General features: G+C 39.1%; 1 protein-coding gene across 2 annotated transcripts in view; it reads left to right on the top strand.

The window, feature by feature from the left end:
- The first annotated feature begins 1,799 nt into the window (after positions 1 to 1,799).
- Positions 1,800 to 23,085, top strand: part of PLB1 (phospholipase B1) — a 227,650-nt gene continuing 206,364 nt past the window's right edge. For both annotated transcript variants that reach the window (XM_072634072.1, XM_072634073.1), the window contains exon 1: positions 1,800 to 1,905. The gene's annotated coding sequence lies outside the window, so the exon portion shown is untranslated. The remainder of the gene's footprint in view (positions 1,906 to 23,085) is intronic.

A 23,085-nucleotide genomic window follows, 5' to 3' on the forward strand; every position in this document is an offset into this window, starting at 1 on the left:
CAATATTATTTTAACTCTTAGGGCACTGTTTCTATTCACATCAGTTCTTTCTGGCTTTTTCCATTACATCTGTGGTCTTTATTCTCTGGCATTTTTCATTTTATTCTTTCTTTGAAGGGTTAGTTGTTGGATGACATGAAAGTGGGGGGCAAGGTGAGTCTATGTAAAATGTAGCCATAATGGACTATGCTTATACAGCCTGATATGCTAATCAAAATATATTATTATTTCCCTGACATTTATTAGTCACACAACAGGCACATGAAAAACCACTACTAGCACATTAAGAAGGTAGGTTTTGTTTCTCTTTTTTAAAAAACGTTATACCATTGTAGATTTTATTGGACAGTTAAATGGAGCAGAGAATAAAATGCCAGGTCTGGAATCAGGAAGATGAGTTCAAATCTAGTCCCAGATACTGTCTAGCTGTGTGACTCTGGGCAAGTCCCTGTTTGCCTCAGTTTCTTCATCTGTAAGATGAGTTGGACAAGAAAATGGCAAACCACTCCCATACTTTTGTTAAGAAAACTCTGTATGGGGTGATGGAGAGGCAGACCCAACTAAAGAACAATAAAATAAAAAAGATTTTATAATCAGTTAAATGACCACTACCCTACTTATTTAAATTAAAAACAAAACAAAACACTAGCATGGGACCAGAGACTTTCTAAGGTTGAGGAGGATTGCTCATCATCTCATCTGTCACTGAAACTAACATTTAGGATGACAGGATTGGAAAAGGGTGAAATACAGAAAAACCTTTTGTTAAAAATTTTTATAATAAACACACACCTGGAACAAAACCAAAAGAAAACAAGATGTCAGTATAAAAAAGAAGAAATCCCAGACCCCAGGTGAAGAACCCCTGGGGTGACATGATGTTTAACATCCTTTCTAGTTGGAACATTCTCCGAGTCTGCGATTACTTGCAATTTCAAGATTCCCTGGCAGTGCTTGCATTTCCCAGAATTTGGAGCTTCCACTGTGCCATGATGCTGTTCGTGAGTGCTGTGCAAGGTTCACTGTGTCTAGGTTGGCTCCAGACTTGTTTCACTCTACTGAAACCATAATCAATGACAGAACCTGGGTCCTCTGCTTCTAATTCTAAGGATCTGCCCACTCGGCCACACTGCTTCCAAAATAGGGAAAAGGTGCAAAATAGGAAGTCACTAGTGATGGTGACAAAAAAATGTAGGATGTGTCTCAGGACACTGGTGTGTGTATGTGTGTGTGTGTGTGTGTGTGTGTGTGTGTGTGTGTGCGTGTGTATATTTTCAAAATTCCTGGGGGAAAAAAACCAAACCAATTCTTAATCTGAAATGTATAGCATTCCCTCCCACTTGAAATTTATGTTGTTTTTTGTTTATTTGTATGCATGTCAAAGCCCCCCAAATGGGCTCTCTGAAGACTGAACCTGTTTTCCAGTTAGAGTGCACAATTGTTGAGTTACATTGAACTGAACCACTGAAATGAAATCAAAGGCAGAGCAGAGTCACCAGTACATACCGAATGACACCTCTGACCATGGAGAAGGTCCTTCCTCTGTGGCTCCAGGCCTTGGAGTCTCTGGCTCTGAATCAGAGACCTCGGGACAGTTACTCTGGCAGAAGACTCACCAGGTTGTCAGATCAGCCTCTCCCCACCCATCTTCACACCTCAAGCCATTCTTCCCATGGTTGGATCTTGGGTAAACAGAGTGGAATGTGAGCCAGCAGAGCAAATACAAGAGGAGCATCATTGCCAAGCTATAAACATCTACATGCCAGAATCTGAGTGTTGACTACGGAACAAAAGGGAGCAAGAAGTTGATAGCAACCAGAACAATCCCTGGCCCTAGAGACACTGAGAAAAGCCTCATTGCTGAGTACTTTGCTTCTGTTCACTTGGGGCAATGGCCTCCAACAGGTAAGCAACCTTGGGCCCCCCAAGCTGGGCTCCTCTCTAGCAGAAAGCTGGAGAGTGCCTGTGGGTTCTGGAGCAAGTCTTTGCATGGCAGATGGTTTTTTCTGAATGTGGGTCAAGGGAGGAACACATGGGTCATCTCTCATTTGAGTGAAGAGCAAAGTTAGTGCATCTCAGGAAGATGAAGACTGATCTGGTGTGGATGATATATAGGGAAAGGAAATAAGAAAATCACAGGATTTTATAACCAAAAGACACCTTAGAGATCATATAAGCTAACCTTCCCCCTCCCTCCATTTTGCAATCAAAGAACTGAGACGTCTATGGGAGAAGTGATTTGCCCAAAGTCTCAGATGGCAGTAGAATTTGAACCCAGGTCCTGTTTCATCCTATTTTACCATAAGATTATAGACTCATAGGTTTAGAGTTGGAAGGGACCTAGAGTTCATCTGGTCTATCCCCCTCTCCCCCTCTTTTTACAGAAGAGGAAAATGAGGAGTAGAGGGGTGAAGTGAGGCCCAAGGCTACACAGGTTGTAAATACCAAAGTTGGGATTTGAACCTGTCTGAAGTCAGGAAGACCTGAGATCAAATCTGACTTCTGACATTTACTAGCTGTGTCACCCTGGACAAGTCACTTCACCCTGTTTTAGTTTCTCATCTGTAAAATGGGCTGGAGAAGGAAATGGCAAAGCACTCCAGTATCTCTGCCAAAAAGACTCCATGAGTCCTGTGTTAAGTGCAGGGTCATGGAAAATGGGTAAAGTTTGGGGCACCAGTCCAGGCATAAATGCACTTGATGAGAGCCCCAGGAAGGAGAACTAGGTTTAATAGCAATGTCTGCCAATAACTGGTACTGTGCTGTATCCAAGTGGTCTTGGACTCAATTCTAGCCATCAGTGATAGTGTTTGGATGGATCTCTTAGGGATTAATTCTAGGCATGTGGACAGAGCATTGGGCTGAAGTCAAGAAGATTTATTTTCCTTAGTTCAAATCTGGCCTCAGACACTTACTAGCTGGGTGACCCTGGGCAAGTCACTTCACTGTGTTTGCCTCAGTTTCTCATCTGTTCAAGGATTTGGAGAAGGAAATAGCAAACCACTCCAGTATCTTTGACAAGAAAACCCCAAATGGGGTCATGAAGAATGGGACATAACTGAAATACCTCTTAACAACAACAACAACAAAAATTAAGGCACGGATCTGAGAAGTGTACTTCTGTTCACGGGCTGGGTCAAGTATGTGGTTTTTCTGGTGATCCAGGGAATCGATAACTTTGCCCTGTTGACCTGAAAACTTGGTTAAGAGAAGGCAACAGGCTAAATGCATACATTTTATGATTTAATTAATTAATTAATCAATTCCCTATTAAAGACAACGGTAACATAATGCATTATGGAGCCAGAAATGTTCTGGCTACCCAGTGCAGAAATCTTCTGGCTTATATACATTTTGCTGTGAGAAAGGAACTCTCCTAGTTGAACAAATCATAAATTCAGTAAGACAGGACAATTAACAAAGCAATGTCGGTCAGACCTTGGGATTTCAGGCTGGGTAAGCATATGTCTCGGTGATAAGGAAAGAAATCCCACCACTAGTAAGTGGGAGGTTTCCTGCCCTAAACAGATAACTGACATAGGAAAGGGTAAACAATGTTCAATAGAAATTACGACCTAAGATGTCTATTTTTCTTTACCATTAATATGCCATAACATAGTATATGTCTATAAATAATAAGATACAAAGGAAAGTCTCATTATTCAAGATATAGTGTCTTAGGTTAAAGGTCTCCTTAAGGAGTGTAGAGTCGGCCTTGGCTGGCTTTTGCTGACATAGGAAGAGGCACTCTCTGAGTTTGCTTCAGAGAGAACAAAGAGATTATTCCAAAATTTTATATTAAACATTATCAGCCCCCAGAGGCAGCCACAGTCTACCTTCAAAATAGCCAGGAGAATTCTCCTACATTCCTTCAAACTTAGCACAGCAAAATTTCTCCCGAAGAGGTGCCTTTGTGCCTCTTTCCTAAGCAACTGTGTTAGGAATTTATGCACTAACACCAGCAACATCCTGTCTACTTTTGGGGTGGTCTTCTGATTTGGAGTGGAGCAAGAGATTCTCCTCCTCTGCTTACCTCTTGCTTGGAGATAAAAATCAGCTTTACAAGTACAAGGTGAAGGAACCAGGAATGATAGGTGGAGGTTCAAAGAGATACATCCAAGCTTGATGTAAAGCAAAACTTCCTAACACTTAGCATTGTCCAGAAATGGACTGGGCTGTCTTCAGATGTGGTCAATTACCTCTGAATTGGAGCTCTTTAAATGAAGGCTAGATGACCATGTGAACAGTACATGGTAGTAGGAATTCCTTTTTCAGAAAGGCTGATCTGGAAGGTCCCTTTAACTCTAAAATTCTACGATTTGCTGAGGTTTCTGAATTACAGAGCACAGTTGTGCTCTTAGGTGCAGAGGTGGTATTTTCATCACTGCTTCTAATTTTTTTAAAGGACTTTGAAAGAAAAAGTCAGGTTAGGGAGAGAATAAGTGTTTTGTTTTGTTTTTAAATGATATTTGAGGAAGGGATTTTCACTTACAAACTACAGCTGAAGATCTTGGAAGAATGGATCTCAGCCAGTATGCCTAACAAGGGTTGTTAATGATCTGTTTGCCTGGAATCTTACAAATGTAATAAAAAAAAAAAAAGCACTGAATTGAAAAGAAAAAGGAGGTGGATAGAGAAAACTGCCTATGTATGTTTAACTAGACACCACAGAGAGAAACTGCAACTTAGGTAGAAGACAAGTAGCCTATATGTCCAGTTATTGGCAGGAAGCAAAATTCAAGAAAAAAGCAACCAAACATATTGTCTGGGATGTCTATATACAAATTCAGAAAGTATGGATTGCAAGAAAGGTCAATTAGAGCTTGTGGTGTAATGGGACAAATTTGACCTCACAATGTAGAAAGGAAATTGAATTTGGAACCACAGACCCAGGTCTGAATCCTGGTTCTACCTCTTATTACCCTTCTGACCTTGGGTAAATTATTTAATGTTCCTTGGCTTTGGTTTCCTCACCTGAATGTAAAGTCTCTGTTCTTGTGGGTTAGGTGGTTCTTGCTGCCATGTAAAATGAGAAAATTGGACTGAATGACCTCTAAGATCCTTTTCTCTTCCAGCTCTATGATCTTTTTATCCTTATATGGCTCTGGAAGAGTATGACTTACTCAAAATGAATATAATAAGTAAAAGAAGGGAGAGGAATGCAAAAAGTACTACTTTCCAAGAAAACACACGAAGTACTTTAGACTTGAAACACTTGTTGACCTGAAAACTTACCAAGAAAAGGCAACATGGCTAAATGCATACATTTTATGATTTAATTAATTAATTGATCAATTCCCCATAAAGAAAACAGTTACATAATGCATTATGGAGCCAGAAATGTTCTGGCTACCCAGTGCAGAAATCTTCTGGCCTATATACATTTTGCCGTGAGAAAAGAACTCTCCTAGTTGAACAAATCATAAATTCAGTAAGACAGGACAATTAACAAAGCAATATTGGTCAGGCCTTGGGATTCCAAGCTGGGTAAACATATGTCTCGGAAATCCCACCACTAGTAAGTGGTAGGCTTCCTGCCCTAAACAGATAACTGACATAGGAAAGGGTAAACAAAGTTCAATAGAAATTATGACCTAAGATGTCTGTGTTTTCTTTACCATTAACATGCCATAACATAGTGTAGGTCTACAAATATTAAGATATGGAAAACGTCCCATTATTCAAGATAGTGTCTTAGGTTAAAGGTCTCCTTAAGGAATGTAGAGTCAGCCTTGGCTGGCTTTTGCTGACATAGGAAGAGGCACTCTCTGAGTTTGCTTCAGAGAGAACAAAGAGATTATTCCAAAATTTTATATTAAACATTATCACACTATACCACATCATGGTGGATTCCTGTCCACCCCAAGAAAGAGAAATGCACTTGAAGTTGCTAAGTCTAGCAATTCATTCTTCCAGTAAGCTATACCTCATAGCAATTTATTTAGCCCTCCACACTTAAAGTATGACCCTAGGTGAGGCCAAATCTCTATGTCTCTGTTTCTTTCTCTCGTCTGCCACTTTTTCTCCTCTTTGAATCTTAGTTTCTGTCTGTCTCTCTTCTTTTTTTTCTTTTTTTTTTCATTTCTCTCCCTCTCTCCTCCAACCTCCCCACAACCAGCCTCATAACACAGTATTAGTGAAAAGTAAAGTCTGGATTCATGGTTCCACATACAGCAGGAAGGAAAGAAGCATGGATTAAGTACTTATTATGTGGGAGACACAGTGTTAAGTGAGAGGGATATAAATACAATGAAAGACAATTCCTACCCCCAAGGAGTTTACAGTCTAATGGGGAAGGACCACATGGGGAAGGGAATTGAAAAGGGGTGGAGCATGGGAAAAAAAGGAGGGAGGTTTAATAGGAAGATATTTCATGGTAAATAAGCCCCAGGGATGGTAGGAAACGCTATAATGAAGAAGCCTCTGGCACTGGGGCAAGTTCTAGAATGAGACAACAGTAGAGGCATGATTTTTGAATTCCAGAAGGTCAAGAATGGGGCTGGGAGAGGAATGGGGGAAGGATGGCCTACTTTCCTTCATTGGCTCTGTCCTTTGATAGTCTTCTACTCTGTCTCACACTTGGTCCGGGAACTCCACCTATGGTTCTTTCTCTAAGGTCATCATTGATCTCTTGGTTGTTAATTCCAAAGATTTTTTTTTCTCATTCCTCATCCTTCTTGCCTTCTTTGCCACCTTTGACAGTCCAGCATATTCTCTGATCGCTAGCTTTTCATGACATCATTCTCTCCTAAGTCCTCTTCCTACTGATATGACCATTCCTATCGGTCTCATTTGCTCATCTCCTATGTCTGTGGTCCGTATTGCACCCTCTTCTCTCTTTTCTCTATACTTTTTCTCTCTTGCTGATTTCACTAGCTCCTTCGTGTTTAACTGTCATCTCTGTGCTGATAACTCCCAAAGCTAGGTTTCTAGCCCTCATCTCTCCTGACTTCCAGCCCCTCTTTACCAGCTGCCTGTTAGGCCTCTCCATCTGGAGGCCTCATAAACATCACAAACTTAACATATCCTAAATAGAACTAATTATCTTTTTCCTAACTTCCTTATTTCTGTTGAGGACATCACTATCCCTTAAGTCACCCAGATTTGAAATCTCAGACTCTCACTCACTTTCTTGGTATCTGCCTGTCTCTCTATCACTCACTCATTCACTCTGTCTCCCCCCAACTCATGCCAAGGAAACCATTGGTGGGTTTCTCTTGGTCATATCAGGATGAACTTCATGTGTAGGTATCTACAAAAAAAGTCAAAGCAAGCACTCAGGCCAAGAATAATTCACTAAATACAAGATGGACTTTTTCACTCAACAGAAAAGGATTCCTAGGATGAGGACTGGAAGAGACCTTTAAGGTGATCTAGTTTCTCTCCTCTCACAGCTAAAGAAACTGAGACTCAGAAAGGTTAAGTGATTTGTCTAAGATTACAAAGACAGTGATAGAGCTCAGATTAGAACTCCAGTCTTATGACTGCAAGTCCATCATTCTTTCCACAGCATTATGCTGTTGATTCATTCCTAAGGCTTTAGGTAATTATAACTAACAATTTATAGGGTCCTTTAAGGTTTGCAAAACACTTTATGTATGTAATTATGTCATTTACTCTTCACAAGAACCCTGTAAAGTAGGTGCTATTAGCATCATTCCCATTTTATTAAAGAGGAAACTGAGTCTGAGAGAGGTTCAGTGACTGACTTGCTCAGGGTTAAGGTTAATAAACCTTATTAAGCCAAGTTCTTCAGATTTCCAATTTAGTGCTTTTCCTACTATATTTGAATACTTCCTCCAGTGAAGAGTCCTGCCTCTCTCAGTCCTATCCAAGCCTTTATTTTTATAGGACTCATTCTCCTGCATCTATTTCCACTGAAAGGGGAAAACACTAGAGTTCACTAAAGAGTTAGCCCCTCTTCCCTGAACTTGCTTAATCCATGCAGTTTACAATACTAATGAAAGGCAAGGTCTGAGTTTGCTCTTATATCATGACCTCACCTGTTGTGGATCCTCAGATCTGGCTCCTCTCTGTTTCCAAAATTGGCATAGGAACTCCACACTGTCTAGTAATTCCTCCTCTGCTGTCACTGCCTTCTGCTATTGCCAGCTCATGATCATAGGATCTGTCTTCTCTTGGGGCCAAAGGAGCAATTATTGGGAGCTTGTGGCCAAAGATAAGGGATTGATTCTGGTACTGATTTTATCTCTTTAATGAGATGTTAAATTTCTTCGACAAGGTGAACTCTTTCATAAAGTATGGATTTCTTGGCATATCCTGGGTGCTTATTACTTCATTGGCACCATATTGATATTAACTAACTGATTCATGGCCAGTTCATATGCTTGTGGTACACTCTTGGGGTTTGCCTTAGATCTGGGTTTAAATACTACTTCTAAATTTATTAGCTGCGTGAAGGATGCTAGAAAGAAAGGGGATACACATAGATATACACTTAATTCCTTGCCAGTCATCCACAATTTTCTCCAGAAAACCTCCCATTTTTTCCCCATTGTCTTATTGGGAATTAATACCATTATTACAGCCCTCTACTTACTTCATATTTTAGTGGCCCTTGAAGGAGCCATGTACATTGGTGAACTGGCCAAAGATGAAAGGACAAAGAAGAGAAAATCCTGGACCATTTCTCAACAAGCATTTATTTATTCATTTCCTGCTACAGTAGTATGTAAACTACCTAGGATAAGCAATACTTTTGATAGGCTTTCATTTTGTGACAACAATAGTCAAGCATGTATGCTTCAACTGACACTAGGTTGACTCTGAATATTTAACTTTGACAAGATAAAACCAAATTAAGCTGATCTTCCCCACCTCTAGTTAATTCTCTTATTGGTTCAGTGCCACACACATTTCATTGCCTTTTAATTCTGTGGTTTTTAAGCATATATTTTTCACTAAAGAAATATGCAAAAGTCATAACTCTTAAAGAGCGCACACTTAGTAAATATTAGAAATATGCAGTGGCCCTTGCTGTGGGGAAACCAGACATTTAAAGAATGATTTTAGATTAAAATGATACAAGAGTAATCATACCTATGTGTAAACAAAAGAAGTGCCAATGGTGATAAAAATCAGGTCTTTGATGCATTCACCGTCTTGCCAAAATTTTTTATCTTCTCCCGTTCCCCGCAAGAGCTCAACCCTATTAACAGGTATTGATTGGGTCTTTCTCTGACCCAGTCATGTTGGGTACTTATTGATCTGTTTAAACCTGAATGGTTGGTCCATAGGCTAACCAGAGGAAAACCATAGCTTCAGTTTCTCAACACTAAAGTTATATTAACACAGAACTCTGCACACACTAGACATTCAACAAATGTTGGTTGAACTGAATTAAATTAAATCCACACTTTTAAATCCCCTACCATTCTAGTGTAACTCTTCATTTAGGTTTAGTCAAGCGCCACCTTGTGGATTCTTGGTAAAAACAAATGGTGAGTTCTTTCTTCTACTGCTGCTCATTGTAGAGAGAGAGTTCTTGATAACTGAAAAGTCAATAAAGAATGAATCTGTGATTTATTTGTGGTGGGGACTGATTCCATCTACCCAGATTACAACCTGTTTATAATTTGTGCTTTTAGAAAGTTGCCTAAGATTCACAGAGGCTTGCTCATTGCCCACTGGTCATCTAATCTAAAACCACTCATTTTATAGATGGAGAAGCTGGGGTCAAGAAAAGGGAAGTTATTTGGGGAGGGTCACACTGGTGGGAAGTAGAGGAGCCCAAATCTGGACCCAGATACTCTAACTTAGAACTCTTTCCCTGGCACCATGCTTGGATTTATTTGATACTGCTACCCCCTACCCTCACTCTTGAAGGTCTTCTGGACTCCCAAATCTAGATTTGTGTCCACTGTGCCTCCCATTTGAAAGATAGGGTAACCTAAACTGAAGTTGGAATTAGGAGGGGATCACATAATGGGACACATCTAGATGTCTGCCAGACAGGTTAGATACCAGCTAGTTGGCAACCCTACTAGAAGGTCATCTCTGAGAAATGTGTCCTTGCGAGTTTATTTTGCTCTCCCCACAAAATTCAGGCAATCTTAGAGGTCATTTAGTTCAGCTTCCTTGTTTTAGAGATGAGAAAATTTGAGCACTAGAGAGGCAAAGTTGATATAAATCCTTTGATTAGTAAAATTTGGATTCTGTCAAAAGGTCAAACTTAAGACAAAAGAATCTGTCTCCACCCCAGTTTGAGTTTAGTACACAAAGGGTTCCCTACTTTAGATTTAATTACTTGCAAATGTGGATGGGGGCGGACTAGCTTAAGGAGAATCAGAGCTATCTCTTTATCAGTAATGTCCTTCAAAAAAAAAAAAAAAAAAGAAAATTTATGATTAGGATTTTGCAAGAAGGGAGCTGGGGGAAGCTCTGAATCTCCAAGGTATTGGTTATAAATAATCATTTTTTCACAAGTGTAAACTCTTTGAATGAAAGTACTGTTTCTTTTTTGTTTCAATAAATAAAGATTCATTAAATACTTCTGTGCCAGTCACTATCCTAAGTGCTGGGGTGCAAAAAGAAGCCCTGCCCTCAAAAGAAGCTTGCAATGTAAGAGACATACAAACAAATATATATGAAACAAGATCTATACAGGATAAATAGGAGTAATTAACAAAAGGAATGCACTAGAATTAAAGAGGGGTTGGAGAAGGCTTCCTGTAAAAAGAAGGATTTTGTAATTGTGGTTTGTCCACTTTGAGGACAGTGACATCAGGAAGATGATGCTATGACCTGCAAGTGAACTGGATTTTATAGTGCAAAGTCACCAGCCTCACTCTCTCCTCCAGAGCCATCTAGGTCCACTGGCCAGATATAGAACAGGACAACGGGAGACAGCCCAGGACGCCATGGGAGATTGTGGCCTTTTTTAAGCTGAGGTCTTTCTGAGTTCTTATTGTGACTGAGGCAAAGCCCATTCAGTAATTTAGGATGTTTTGGAAGTGAGCCTGGAGATGGCCCCTTTAATAAAAAAAAAAAAAAAAGATCAAACTGGGAGGGGAAGACCCTCAGGGTTTCTGGCCCAAAGAGAAACAATTACTATTTATATTCACCCACCTTGGCCCAAACAATAATCGTTAAGTGGTGCTTGGGCAGGGGCTTGTAGTTTGGCCAATCCCTGAGTGCCAGAGTTAATTTGGGTTCCAGGCTTGGTCTTTAAGAAAGAAATCTAGCCAGTGAACACCAAGATATCGAGGCAGGTTTCAGCCTTTAAAATTTACCTTCCTTTGGGCAAAGCATCCTCAGGTAAGAGAGGAAAGAAGGAGAGGGAGGGAGGGAAAGAGAGAGGAAGGGAGGGAGAGGGAGGAGTAGGAGGTCAGTTAGTGTCGGAACTGGCCTGTTGGGTCCCTGTGTGGCTGATCCTGACTACTCACCGGTCGTGGCTTGTCCTTTGTTCTTGAAGATGGCCATGACATCAGGAAGATGATACCATGACTTGCAAGAGAATTGGTTTCATGTGAGGGAGGGCTGTGCAAAGTCACCAGCCTCACGCTCTTCTCCAGAGCCAGAGAGAGATCAGGACAACTGAAGACAGCCCAAGATGCAATGGGAGATCTTGGCTTTTTTAAGCTAAGGTCTTTCTGAGTTCTCGCTTTGACTGAGACGAATCCCATTTAATAATTTGGGCTGTTTAAGAAGTGAGCCAAGGGATGTTCCCTTTAATAAAAAAAAAAAAACTGGAAGGGGAAGAGCCCTTAAAAGTGTTTGGCCTAAAGTAAACAATTACTATTTACATTCACTCTGATCCATCTGGCCCCAACCTATAACCATTAAGTAGTAGTGTTTGGGTTGGTGTCTATTGTTGGCCTATCTTTGAGAGCCACATCAACCTTCAAAATTTACCTTCCTTTGGGCAGAGCACTCTTCAGAGGAGGAGAGGGAGAGACCGGGACTGGGGATGGGGGAGAGGGGACAGGACACCTTGGCCTTTTCAAGCTAAGGGCTTTCCGAGTTCTCGGTTTGATTGAGGCAAAGTCCATTCAGCAGTTTAGAGGAGTTTCAGACATGAGCCAAGAAAGTGGCCAGAAATCCTGAGGGTCTTCCTCTCCCAGTTTGATTTTCTTTTTTTTTTTTAGATAGGATTTTAATTAAAACGAGGAAGGTCAGAAATCAGAGAAGGTAGGAGAGTATTATAAGCATGGGGGACAGCCAGAGACAGTGCCTGGAGCTGATAGATGGAGTGTCTTGTTGTGAGACCACCAAGAGATCTGGTCAAGATGTCATTGGATCATGTCAGGGAGTAAAGTGTAAAAAGACTGGAAAAATAGGAGAGGGCTAGGTTATAAAGGGCTTTGATTGAGAAACAGCATTTTATATCTGCTCCTGGAGATAAGAAACGATTAGAGTTTATTGAGTAGGGGAAATGACATGATTAGACTATGTGCTAGCACGTTATAGGTGCTTTATAAAATCATACTGATTTTTCCCAATCCCCTGTACTTAAGAAATATGTTTTTTGAACCCAGATATGGGTGAGCCTTATTTATTTCTATCCCTTTGTTTCCTGTCATCCAATATTAGTTATCCCTTTTAGCTGTTTGTAGTCTGCACATTTTATAGGCCATAGTCTTGTGCCTTTATCCTAGTCTCTAAGCGTGGGATCAAGCTCACATCCCTGGGGTAACTCCATCTTAGCCTAACATGGCTGCTCTTTGGTTTCTACCATTCTACCTGTTTTAAATCTACTTATGGATTAATGATCCCATGATGATCTAGAAGAGTTTTCAACACCTGCTGGTTCCATATCAGCATTCCTTGGAATTCAATAAACTACTTCCTCCTCAGATACGATGAACTTCACTTTCTCCAGGAAAACTGTCATCTAGGACATAGCCCCAAAGAGTCAGTATTCGTTGTTCCTTTTCTTCTACACAGTGATAAGAAAAGATTTTTATAGTATATTATTTTTCCCAAATATATGTAAAGATAATTTTTAGCCTCCATTTTTAAAAGATTTTGAATTCCGGTTTTTTCTCCCCTCCTGTCCCCTCCACTCCTTCTAAAGTGGTAAGCTATTTAATACAGCTATTTGATATGTAAACATTTTCATATTAGTTGTGAAAGAAGAAACAGACCAGAAGGAAAAAAACCATAAAAAAGTAAAGTGAAGAAAGTATGTTTTCATATGCATTCAGAATCTATCAGTTCTTTTCCAGCATTTTCCATCATAAGTCCTTTGTACTTATGGATATTGGATCATTGTTGCTGAGAAGAGCTAAATCATTTATAGTTGATCATCACACCATGTTGCTGTTACTGTGTACAATATTTTCCTTATTCTGCTCATTTCACTTTGTATCAGTTTGTACGAGTCTTCATATTTTTCTGAAATCTGCCTGCTCATCATTTCTTATTCCACAACAGTGCTCCATTACATTCATATTCTACAGCTTTTTCAACTATTCTTCAACTGATGGGCAGGCATCTCCTCAATTTCCAATTCTTTGCCAGCATTAAAAGAGCTGCTATAAACATTTTTGCACATATAGGTCCTTTCCTCTTTTTTGTAATCTCTTTGGGATACAGACTCATGAGTGGTACTGCTGGATCAAAGCATATGCGCAGTTCGGTTGCTCCTTTGGGAACAGTTCCAGATTGCTTTTCAGAAGTTGAATCAGTTCATAACTCCAATAATAAATTTGGTGTCCCAATTTTTCTATATCCTCTCCAACATTTTTCATTATCTTTTTTTGTCAGTCTGATAGGTTTGAGGTGGTACCACAGAATTGTTTTTAATTTGGATTTCTCTGATGAAAAGTGATTTAGAGCTTGTCTTCATATGACTATAGATGGCTTTGATTTCTTCATCTGAAAACTGCCTGCTCATATCCTTTGACCATTTATCAACTGGGAAATGGCCTATATTCTTTTTTTAAAAAAATTATTTTATTTGTTTTCAGTGTTCTACAATCACTTCATATATCTTAGATTTTTTTCCTCCTCCACTCCCTCCTCAATGTTATACACATACATTCCTATTAAGTACATTTTCACCTTAGTCATGTTGCATAGAAGAATTAAAACGAATGGGAGAAAACATTAAACAAAACAAAACACAATACAAGAGAAAATGATCCAATTCCATAGTTCTATCTCTGGATGTAGAATGGCTTATATTCTTAATAAATTTCACACAGTTCTCTATATGTTTGAGAAATGAGGCCTTTATGAGAGATACTTGCAGGAAAGATTGTTTCCAAGTTTTTTGCTTTCCTTCTAATTTTGGTTGCATTGGTTTTGTTCATGCAAAAGCTTTTAAATTTTATATAATAAAAAAATTATCTTTTATATTTCATAATGCTCTCTATCTCTTATTTGGTCATGAATTCTTCCCTTCTCCATACATCTGAAAGGTAAGCTATTCCTTGCTCTTCTAATTTGCTTATGGTATGTCGAAGTCATGTACTCATTTTGACCATACCCTGGTATATGGTGTAAGATATCGGTCTACATCTAGTGTGTACTCTACTGTTTTCTAGTTTTTCCAGCAGTTTTTGTCATATGGTGAATTCTTACCCCAGAGGCTGAGGTCTTTGGATTTATCATACACTAGGTTACTATGATCCTTTATACTGTGTCTTGTGTACCAAATGTGTTCCACTGATCTAGTTGGAGGAGGACAATTGAGGTCCAGCACTAATAGAGTTTTGCTCTCCATTCCTGTAATTCACTTAACTTGTCCTTTAAGAATTTGGGTTCTATCCCAGTTGGTGCATATATGTTTAATATTGATTTTACTTCATTGTCTTCATTGTCTCTGGTACCTTCTAGTTAGATGCAGCTTCCTTCCTTAACTCTTTTAATTAGACCTATTTTTGCTTTTGCTTTATCCGAGATCAGGATTGCTACCCCCCGCTTCTTTAACTTCAGCTGAAGTCTGCTTTTTCCCCTCATCTTTACTCTGTGTGAGTGTTTCTCTGCTTCAGGTGTGTTTCTTATAGACAACACATTGTAGTATTCTGCTTTTGATCCACTCTGCTATACATTTTTGTTTTATGGGAGGGAGAGTTCATCACATTCACATTCACAGTTATGGATACTAACTCTATTTCCCTTCATCCTATTTTTCCTTTGTTTTGTCCTCTCTCTCCTTTCACCCTTTTCCTCATCACCAGTGTTTGATACTGTCTAGCACCGCCCTGCCCTGCCTTGTGTTAGTCCCCTCCACTCCTACTTCCCTGGTGGGTAAGATAGATTTCTATATTCAACTGATGGTATCATTCCCTCTTTGAGTCAGTTCTGATGAGGGTAAAGTTCAAGAGATGCCCACTGCCATCCTCTCATCTCCCCCTCCACTTATATAATAGGTCTTTTGCATCTTTTCATGTGAAATAATTTACCCTGCTCTACCTTTCCCTTTCTTCTGGTCTTCTTCCTCATTGCTTAATTTTTTATATCATTCCCTCAAATTCACCTTATCCCCATACCCTTTGTCTACATGTCTTCCTTCTAGCTTCACTATTAGTGGGACAGTTCTTAGGAACTGTAAGTATCATCATCCCATGCAGGGATGTAAACAGTTTAACCTTTTTGAATTCCTTATGTTTTCTTTTTACCTTTCTGAGTTTTTCTTGAGTCCTGTTATTGGAGATCAAACTTTTTCTTCAACTCTGGTCTTCTGAAAGCTTGAAATCCTTTTATTTCATTGAATGACAATTTTTTTCCTTTGAAGTATTGGGTTTAGTTTTGCTGGGTAGGTGATTCTTGGTTATAGTCCTACATCCTTTACCTTTCAGAACATCATGTTCTATGACCTCTGATCCTTTAATGTTGCAGCAGCTACTAACATACTGTGTCATCCTGATTAAGGTTCCCCGATATTTGAATTGTTTCTCTCTGGCTGCTTGCAAAATTTTTTCCTTGACCTTATAGTTTTAAAATTTAGTTCTAATATTCCTTAAGAGTTTTCTTTTGGGGATCTTTTTCTGGAGGTAATGGGTGGATTCTTTCATTTTCTACTTTGCCCTCTGGTTCCAGGCAATTTTCCTTGATAATTTCTTGAAAGATGCTGTCCAGATCCTCCTCTTGATTATGGCTTTCAGAATGATTCTTTAATTATCTCTCCTGGATCTATTTTCCAGGTCAGTTGTTTTTCCAACAAGGCATTTTACATTTTCTTTTATTTTTTTTCATTCTTTTGGGTTTGTTTGATTGCTTCTTGATGTCTCATAGAGTCTTTAATTTCCACTTGCCCAATTCTAATTTTCAAGGAATTATTTTCCTCAGCTTTTGTGCTTCCTTTTCCATTTGGCCAATTGTACTTTTTAAGGAATTGTTTTCTTTTTCCAAGCTGTTGACTCTTTCCATATTTCTCTTGCAGGGGCAGCTAGGTGGTGCAGTAGATAGAGCACCAGTGCAGGAGTCAGGAAGACCTGAGTTCAAATGTCACCTCAGACACTTGACTCTCACTAGCTGTGTGACCTTGGGCAAGTCACTTAACCTCAATTGCCTCATCCTGGGTCATCTCTAGTCATCCTGATGAATATCTGGTCACTGGATTCCGATGGCTCTGGAGGAGAAGTGAGGCTGGTGACCTTGTACAGCCTTCCCTCACTCAAAACAAGGTCAAGTGCAAGTCATGTCATCATTTCTCTGATGGCATGGTCTTCTTTGGCAGTGAAGGACGAACACACAAAAAATTTATCTTGAATCACTCTCACTTCTTTTCCCAATTTTTTTTTTTACTTCTCTTATTTGATTTTTAAGTTCCTTTTTCAGCACTTTTATAAGTTCTTTCTGGGCTTGAGACCAATACCCATTTTTCTTTGGGACCTTGCCCATAACTGTTTTGACATTGTTATCCTTTTCTGAGTTTGCATCTTGATCTTTCCTGTCACCATAGTAAATTTCTATAGTCAGATTCTTTTTTGGTTGTTTCTTGCTTATCTTTTCTAGCCTTTTCCCTTCCTTTTAAATTTGAACTCTGCTTCTGGGGTGGAAGAGGCACTGTCTCAGGCTTCTTGTGCCAGGGGTTACAGGCCCTGGCTCTTTACTTGGTGCTGTATTAGTGTAGCCCTGAGGCCCATGGGGGACCCTCTTGTCTGGTGCCAAACTGAGGGTGTAGGGTGTGGTGTGGCTGGTGCTGTTGGAGGCTGTAGGACTCTGGCAAGTTACCTGGTGCTGAGTCAGGGTCCCAGTATTGGTGCTGGGTATGTGCTAAGGTCTGTGGAGGGTCCCTGCATTGGCATCTGCCTGTCTGCCTGGGGCTATGCTGGAGCTGGTATCTGCCCATTCTCCTGGCAACCCTGAGGCACAGGGCAGGGGGTGGAGGGTGGGACCTGATGTGGCTATTTGTCAGGCCCTCCCACTAGTTTCCTGAGGCAGGGCTTGCTACTGGCCTGTTGGGATGCTTTGTGTCCTGGACTGTGCTTCCCTTTGACCAGAGTGAGACAGATCATTCCTTCTGACCTTTGAAGACTCTTTCATCCATCACTTTGCTGGTTTGATGTTCCAGGATTCATTTTGAGGCACTAAATTTCATTCTTCTTTGGAGGTGAGTATGGGAGAGTGAAAGTGATTATCTGCTTACTTTGACATCTTAATACCTGGACAAGAAAAGATATTTTTTGAATCAATAATCCAAATAAGAGATATAAAAGAAAACTAAACAAGTAAAATGATCAAGAAAATCAATTCTCTCATGGCTATAGACTTTTCTTTTTAAAAGAAAAATTGAACTAATTAGCAAAAGAAAGAAAAAATATTCAGAACTAGAAAGGCTAAAGCTAAAGGTGAATCAGGAAAAAGGAAGGAGGAAGGAATGAGTTAGTAGTACTCCATGGACTAAATTCAATCATCCTCTATAGATGCAATATATTTTATGGGAGGGGTAAAAAAAAAACAAACAGTGGAGAGTTTCAGTAAACAGGCAGAAGGGGAGGTAAGAGACAAGCAAAAATTGAAAGTTCATCTCCTGCCAAGTACATAGATGAATAGAGAAGGGACAGACATTTTTCCAATACCAATAAGATGTAGGACTCTGGGAAAGGAGGTTAAAAAGTAATTGTGTGAAGGAATTGAGATTTAGGAGGGAAAAGGAGCCTTGGAAGGGGATAGAAAAGAATATCACTCAAGAACATTCCAAAATAGGACAGAAGAATTGTTTGTTTGTGGTAAAAGATAGGACCTATAGATTTTGTTCTATGAGAATGCATGCTTTAGGAAGCCATATTCTCTAAGAAAGGGTTATGCCTCCCAGAAATGTATCCCATCCTAGACGATGGGATTATATGGGATCCTGAGGTCAGCTAGCAATCTGAGTAGAAGGGGGGACATAAAACTAGAGGTAGGATAATTTGGCCTTAATAATGATGAGCAATCATGGTAAAATAAGGTTTCAGTTTGAGTCTCATGACTCAGAACATAGAATACCAACACATGACACCGCTTCTATTTAACATGGCTTCCTTCATTAATTGATATTTCAAAGAAGGAGAGACAAGGGGAAAAGAAAGAGAGGGGAGGAGTAAGATCTACAAATACAATAATAAACAATTGGAAAAGAAAAGGGAGTTTGGTGCTCCAGAAACTGTTCCTTCATGAGAGACTCAAATAGAAAAAAGAAGGAAAAATTTAAAAATGGCAGCCCATGGATTGAAGGATAGAATTAAGAATAGACAAGAAAGGATAAGAATAAAATGAAACTTCCTGGAGCAAGATGGAGTCAAAGAATATTACTTAAACTTAGATGTTATAAGAATCAAGAGATTTGACGAAAAATTTTAAAGAAAATGAATAATAAATCTGAAAAACCATTCAATGTCACATTTTAAAGCCTGAATCAAGACATTCTTTGGACTTCCATAGACTCATTCACTTAGCAACTCTTCTGTATATGGGCCTTGGCATATTCCAAGACAAATGAATAGAGCTGGGTATATTTTAGAAGTCATTCTACCATATGTATTCCTAACTTCTCCTTTAAGAGTGTAAGATAGTTATGATAAAATATTACACTGAGAATGGTAAGTGATTTAATGAATACTGGAAAATTTTGTCCATCAAAATATCCTACCTTATCACGGTACACCACTCTTCTTTATGTATTGTCTCTTTCTTAGTATGTAAGCTCCTTGGGGACAAGGACTATTTCTCATTAGTTTTTTCATTCCCAGGTCTTAGTACAGTGAGTGGCACAGTCATTTCTTCAGAAATGCTTTTCATTCATTCATCAGTACAATATTGGTTAATCCACAGTAACAGACCTCAGATAAGACAGATTCTGAGAACTGTTGAATGCCGTAATATGTACCTCTATCAGAATACCTCTTAGACCGTGTTTTATATGACTGCTATTAGTGAAACAATCAAGCTGTTTCATTTTATCCCAGTGATCTTTGAAAGGACAAAATATTTTTAATGAGCAAATGGAGTTTGTGATGAATTTTCTGAAGAATCCGGCTTTTCAAAGTGAGACATGATATTCAAAATTTTGGCGCATTTAGTAAAAAACAAAAAATGCTATAGAACATTTTTATAGATTCTTAAGATGACTAATTTCTGATTGTCATCTATCACCTGAACATTTTAATAGCGTTTGTAATGTTTAATAGTGAAATGAAAGGTCTTTAAGTGAAGGCTAGATGGCGGCGTTACATGGTACAAAGATCACTGGATTTAGCATCAGAGAATCTGGTTTGAATCTCAGCTCTCCTCCTTAATATGCTTGTGACTCTGGGCAAATTCATCTCTTTCTGGCCCTCATTTCTCTGATTTGTAAAATGTTGGGGTTGGGTTAGGTGATTGATGTCCCTTTAAGTTCTAAATTTATGATTCTGTGCCCAATTTTTGAGCATGTTACAGAGGACTCTTGGCTATAAATGCTTATCAAGTCATTTCCTAATTAAGATTTTATGATTCTATGATTGCCCAGGTTTGGTGTTCTCTGTCCTACCCCAGCAGATGATGGTAAAATGGTTGCTATTGGGTTTAAGAATAGTGGCAGGGGAACTGATTTTAGATAAGCAATAGCTTCATTTTTTAAAAATAAAACTTTGGTTGACTATTAAAAAAATTAATTTGATTTTTTTCTGCTATCTGAAAACCGTCTGATCATGTCTTGTGGCCATTATCCATTATGATTTGAGAAAAAATTTCTTAGAGTTTAGATGTCAAATCTAAAATCTAAATCTAGTCTGTTTTATTTTTCCCAACTGTTTCTTTCCTTTTTCTTTTAATTACATTTTTAAAATATTTTATTTTATAATTTTTATTTTAAAATATTCTGTTTTTAAAAGTTTTTTTGTTTTTTGTTTTTGCTTTACTCTTTTGAAAAGCTCAGGTAAGGTCCAGTAGGAGGAAAAATTCTTTTTGAATAGAGGAATATTATCTCTTTGCTTATTAAAATACTAAACCCATTAGTGGGGGCTACATCAGGTACCTTGGTGTTTTGTAAAAGCAAAATGTTGCCGTGATACTAAGAGTATATTGAGATGCTTGAAACAATGGAGATAGACCAACACTAAGCCAAACAAAATGGTGAGAAAAGAGGATGAGGAAATAGGAAAAACAGGAAGGAATAAAGGCAGATCTTTTCCAACTTCAAGGAGTTGACTTTTTGTGTTTAAAAAATGAGTTGACATTTTTGAACACCATAGCAGCCATGGCCTGAAATTTTTCTGAACTGTATTCAACTCATACAGAAGGCCAGAGATCTGAGAGGGGCAGCAATGCAGCAACCTAGATTTTCTGAGACTGTCTCAGAACATCAGTGTCCATCAATGTCTCAGAAATTCCTGCATCTCATCAAAGACGAACTAAATGAATTATCAACGAGCAGTACAACAACAAAAAAAGTTAGAAAAGACTGAGAATTGTACCAGATGGAGAATTGCAGACTGAAGAAATATCATCACTATTAAAGAGGTTGATTATTTTCACCAAGTAGTTCTTAACAATTGGAATTGTTGCTTTTTGAAAACTAACTGATCCTATCTTTCAGCCATTTATCCATTGTGAACTTGGCATAATCTGTCTTATTTTCCTTAAATATTTTCCCTTTCTATTTTAATCATATTGTTTTGTGTTGTGCAGATTTTATTTTCTATTTTAATGTAGATAGAATTACTCATGAAAACCCATGTGCACTACTAGTCAATAGTATGTACAACTATATTATCTACATCTACAGGGAGTTCATGTTTGTGGTGCTTGTAATCTGTATGGTATGGTGTGGGTAGGCAGTGATGCAGTGGTGAGGACTGGTCAAGGCATTATTTTGTCCTGGTAAATTAGTTCACTTGTCTCAATTCTTACCTAGTCTTTAGTCATTGAATGGGCACTGCCTCAGACAAACTAAGGCCTGGGAAAGACCTTAATTTAGAAAGGCCATAGTCATTCTCTGCATCCAGGGCCATCACCTGTTTTCTTGCCCTTATGGCACTGGGTTATGATGTCTCTGGAGGAGAGAGTGAGGCTGATGACTTCATGCAGCTCTGCCTCACTGAAATCCAATTCACCTGCAAGTCAAGACATTGCTATTGTGATGTCATTGGTCCTCTTTGAGAACAAGGAATAAACCACAACAACCACATAAAACCCAAGAACTCTGCATTTCATGAGTTAACATCAAAGCAAATAGGTTCAGAAAATCTGGTTGCTATAGATAATCTAATTTCTCTGGCTGACTTCTTTACTGCTAGGTCACTGAAGACACTTGTTTGACCTTGCTTGCTTTATAACTAAATCACTTCCTCTGTAAAACCCTTCCTGACTGTCCCCTTCTCTCTCAACAAAGTGATCTTTGCCCTCATCTCACTTTCCTTCATATCAGTTATTTGTCTTTCCCTATTTTCTGTTTCCATTAGACCAAAAATCTTTTGAGGGCCTGTGCCATATTTTTCTCTAGGGAGACCCAGAAAGTCTCTGACTAGCCAAAATTCAGCACAATGTCCAGCAGAGAGCAACAAACAGGAAGCAGCATGAGGACATTACCAGAGGTCCCGCAACTCTGTGTTGTACATGGCCAAGGCAACTCATACCTTTTTCTCCCTCAGTTTCCTCAACTGTAAAATGGCACCTACCTCCTAGAGTTGTTGGGAAGAAATGAGAAAATGGCCCACTTAATAAAAGCTTCTTTCCCCTCCCTTCACCTTCCCTTTTTCCTTCCCTTCTTTTTTCCCTCCCCTCCACCCTTCCCTCTTCCCTTCCTTTCCCTTCTTTCATGTGTGTCTCTTGGCCATACATGTCTCTACTTCTGTGTCATATGTGTATGTGTATGTTCCTGACACATGTGCCCTCCCCTGCATATACCCTGCAGGGTGAGTGATGATTAGCTCCAGATGTTTCCTGCATGTATATACTCCATACAAGTTACCTGTATACTCCATACAAGTTACCTGATCAAGTGTGTTCTCTGAATGCATGCTCTTACCCACTCATGATGTGATAGCCAGTGGGGGAGTATATTTCATGTATGCATGGTAAGGTCTTTTCACATTATTTGTCATGTTGTTTAAGTGTATTTTGTTCTGAACTACCATTTCCTCTGACTGGCTGGCAAAATTAACATGTGTAGGGGCCTGCGAGTTATGGCTTTCAGGGGGCATTCGAAATAGCTTTTCTTAGGGCTCATGTGTGAGCAGGTCCCTGGATCTGGCATGTCTTCATCACTAGCACCTAGCAAGAGTATCTGACACACAGTAGACACTTAAATAGAATCATGGGTCAAAAGATCTAGAGCTGAATGGGACCTTAGAGAACATTTGTTCCAACTCCTTTTTATTTTACAGAGAGTAAACTGAGGTCCAAAGAGTGAGTGACTTGTCCATGATCACAGTTAGTAAGTAGCAGAGCAAGAATTTCAGCTAGTCAGTCAACCAACCATCCATTCATTCAATAAACAATTATGAAGTACCTACTGTATAAATAGACACTATCCTAGTTGGGGATTCAAAGACAAGGCAAACATATTCCCTACCTTCTAGAAGTTTCTAGTCTAGCCTGTGTCTCCTATTATACCATCTATTTGTTGGTTTTGTTTTTGGTTTATTGGCAGGCATGAATAACACTTTCATTTGCATCAATCAGTAATACCTGGGTGAGTTCCCTGTTCTT

Source organism: Notamacropus eugenii, chromosome 1 (genome assembly GCF_028372415.1).
Source record: "Notamacropus eugenii isolate mMacEug1 chromosome 1, mMacEug1.pri_v2, whole genome shotgun sequence".
In the NCBI taxonomy this organism is placed as follows: domain Eukaryota; kingdom Metazoa; phylum Chordata; class Mammalia; order Diprotodontia; family Macropodidae; genus Notamacropus; species Notamacropus eugenii.